This window comes from Pinus tabuliformis, chromosome 3_1 (genome assembly GCF_031772625.1).
Source record: "Pinus tabuliformis cultivar Carrire ecotype Pingquan chromosome 3_1, CPIR1, whole genome shotgun sequence".
NCBI classification, from domain to species: Eukaryota; Viridiplantae; Streptophyta; class Pinopsida; order Pinales; family Pinaceae; genus Pinus; species Pinus tabuliformis.
The window spans coordinates 831,871,706-831,875,649 of NC_142301.1; the positions used below are offsets into that span (position 1 = coordinate 831,871,706).

At 36.4% G+C, this 3,944-nt stretch overlaps 1 pseudogene; it reads left to right on the forward strand.

Annotated features, from left to right (window-relative positions):
• The first annotated feature begins 211 nt into the window (after window positions 1–211).
• LOC149190072 (cullin-1 pseudogene) lies at window positions 212–1,315 on the forward strand (annotated as a pseudogene).
• Window positions 1,316–3,944: the final 2,629 nt, after the last annotated feature.

Consider the following 3,944-nt stretch of genomic DNA (forward strand, 5'->3'; position numbering starts at 1 on the left):
TATCAAAATGGTTCTTCTCTTCTTCCTCACCATGTGACACAATTTCTTTTGTTTTATGGGAAGCCACCAACACAAATAGGCGCAGTCGACACAATCCGGTTACATTACCTGTCATTCTGTGCGTTCGGCAAGACTTCTCTGTAACGTTGGCAGACGTCGCTTGACAGAAGGTGACGGCTAAGAAAGGCGGGCAGTTACCACTTGGAAAAAGATGATGATGTCAACAGATACAGGTATTATAGAATTCAATGAAGGATGGGATATTATTCAGAATGGCATCCTAAAGTTGATAAATATTCTCAAAACAGATTTAAAAGGCGATTTCCCTGTAACGGAGTGCATTAACATTTATACAACTGTGTACAAAATGTGCACCCAAAGGCCTCCTTATGTGTACTCACAACAACTCTATGACAAGTACAGGATTTCATTGGAAGAATACGTTGCTGTCACAGTATTGCCAGCTTTAGGGGAAGTGCATGATCAGTTCCTGTTGAAAGAAGTTGAGAAATGTTGGGGAAATTATCACAAGGTGCTGGTTAGACTCATCTCAAATATGTTCATTTATTTGGATCTTTACTTCGTGAGGCAAAACTCCCTGGTTTCGCTAGTAAAAGTTGGAGTGATGTGTTTCCGTGACGTGGTGTATCACGGTATCAAGATTAATGTGAAGAATGTGGTGATTGAGTTGATTAATCGTGAGCGCGAGGGAGAACAAATTGATCGCGCTTTGTTGAGAAACATTGTGAATTTTTTTGTGGAAATGGGAATGGATCGCTTGGATTTGTACCAAAAAGACTTTGAAGCTCCCATGTTGGAAGATACTGGAGCTTACTACTCTAGGAAGGGTTCATTATGGATATTAGAGGAGGATTCGTGTCCTGACTATATGATAAAGGCCGAAGAATGTTTGAGACGTGAGAAAGAAAGAGTTGCTCACTATTTGCATTCCAGCAGCGAGCAGAAGTTATTAGAGAAAGTAGAAAATGAAATCCTCTCCCGCTACTATATTCAACTTTTGGAAAATAAGTATTCGGGGTGTCATGTTTTGCTTACAAACGACAAGAAAGACGATCTTTCGAGAATGTACAGGCTGTTCTGTAGAATACCTCAAAGCTTGGAACCTTTTGCAAATATTTTTAAACAGCATGTAATCAGCGAAGGAATAAAATTATTTAAATGGGTGGAAGATGTTGTCAAGAATAATAATATAGATGACATTCCAGCACATGAGTTTGTGGAGAAGATTATTGAAGTGCATGATAAGTGTAGTGGTTACGTAGTGGATGCATTTCAAAGAAGCAGTATTTTTTAGCCAAGCAGCAGCTTCTTACGGGACAACTAAGTTCATTGAAACCAAACCAAAGGTTGGATAGTGACTTCCTGCGCTCAGGGTTGGAATTTGGATTTCTCTTTACCCGTCATACAATTTTTTTTTGCCATTTTGGGTCCTTATGCTTCCCGTCAAAAACGTTATACTAAAAATTTTGCCCTTCACTCATAATAAATTAACCCTTCACTAATAAAGTTTTGATTAAAAAATTACCATTCAATAAATAATTATGTTGAAAATTTTCATATATTTATCGTAAGAAAAAAAACCAAAATTTGAAAAAACTCAATTGTGGAGGTTTCAATAAAAAGTGTTGAACATTTGAAATTTTCTCATTTAAATTATATAATCAGTCCAACGTAAAACGCTTGATGGTTATCCATTTCATATATTTAAATTATCATTTAAATCCAACAATTTACATTATGCTACATGAATATTTAGATGCCTAATAAGACTAAGTTCCATGCAAATTCAGAGATAATTTATGACATTATCTAATATAATGTTTGATACAAAATTGGTTGTTTAATCCTGGACTAAGACATGCCTTGTTCATTTTCAAATCCACGATGCCACTCAACTCCCTCAGTTCCAAACACAACATCGACTGCGCCCCGTCTTCGGATTTTTCTTTTTTCATTCATGCATGGACCATTTCCGAAGGTGATTTAATCATTGATGTATTTTTATTTGTTTTTTAAATTGATAATTACGAGGAAGGCTTCGTCTATATTGACTTGGGTTTAAAGAATTTCATATTTTTAAATTATGAATAGTCAAGATTTAATAATCTCGAAATATTTTTAATTCAATACATGATCTGATCAATAATATAGAAAATATGTAAATAGTTTTTCAATGTCTAGATTATTTAATAATTTATATTTAATGATAGTTGCGTTTGGCTGATGTATGGGCTCTCTGTTTCCTCTACCTGGATGTCGCATCGACATTGGTATGATGGTGGGAGTAAAATGAAATGAGTGTCATACACATAGTTTTCAAAGTCAAATTTCGGTTGTTCTTATTGAATTTAATTTTTTTACGGTAGTTTTGGGCACAATAAATTCTCCAGTACAGGCATAAATTTTGAAAGCAATTAAATGGCAGCATGGGAATGTTTGCATGGAGAAATTGTGTTTTTTTTGAAGAACTGTTTACTGAAAGTATTTTTTTTGTGGAAAACTGTTAAATGATAGCATGTTTTTTCAAGAACAGTTTATGTAAATTTGCTGAAACAAATCCGTGTTGTTTTTTAGAACAAGTTCCTATTTTTCAGAATCACAGTGGGTTTCTCTCGTACCAATTTCTAAAACTCTGCTGTTATCTAGTCGTCTCCTATACAACAGTATAATATATTATTTTTAGAGCAAGATTTGAAAAAAAAATGATTGTAAAATACAATAATCCATTGGGAATCGTGAACAACTACAGTACCTTAAAATGCTAATAAAAAATTAAAAGCTAGCAACAATCAGACGGTAGACTCTTGTGAAATTTATGAAATAAAAAATTAAAAGCTAACAACAATCAGACGGTAGACCCACAGTGTTTGAAGAATAAAAAATCAATCACTAACCTGAACTTTGAAGCACAATTTGTAATTTCCTCGCAGTTTCCTTGGAGGCTGGAGCCAATCTTGAGCTGGGCGACAGGCGTAAGTTTGAATCGGCAATGCGTTGAGAGAGAGTGTGCACTGTGAATCATGAACTCGATTGTACAAAGAAAACAAGCCCACGGGCCACATTCGTTGGGTAAAAGACAGGGAGACCATGCAGTGGCATGCACAGATCTCCGAAATCATCCAGAGAAAGATTCCAAATTTTCCCAGAGAAAAAATCTTCGGCTAAAAGGGAATTGCCCATTCTCTACAAAAAAAACTAAATCTCTGACTGAGAAAAAATGGCTATTGCCATTGGCTGCTCCCACATGCTAATTTCGTTCCTCCCACATGCTAATTTGACAGCCTCCGCCCTCTTGAAATTTCCACAATTGCCAAGAGTTTCACGCAAAAGGAAGGAAACAGTGACGGCCCTGCAGGCTGTGAGATAACAGAAACTATACCTAGGACGTGAGGTGACGTGAGGATGATAAGAAATAGCCATATTATAAGGAAACAGAACTATACCTAGGTATAAGAACGTTTTGGAAAAAATTCGAAACGTCAAAAAAACGTTTTTAACTCTTCTGGGCACGTCAGTCAAAACGGGCATGGACAAATTCCAGCCGTCAAATACGTTTAAAAAGGCTTATGACGGGCAAAATGCCCGTCAAATTCCATCCCTGCCTGCGCTAGTAGACGCTACTTTACCCCTAACTAGAGGAACCCGAATGAAGCCGCTTGGCAAGACACATGAAAAAGTAGGATCTTGCTCTGTCGTATTGTCAGAATTTCATTTTTTTGGAAATTCATTCATTCCAAGCTTCATTATTTCACTGACTACGTCAGAAGCTTTTTGAGATCGACCAGACCACTCCGTGTTTGGTGCCTTTTGAAAATGATGGGATTCTTCCAATAAAGCCGCCAATTTATGTTATCTCGGATCGGGCCTTTATATATGATTTTCTTTCTTATGCCTTGGACCTCAAATAAATAAGGGTTTTCTAT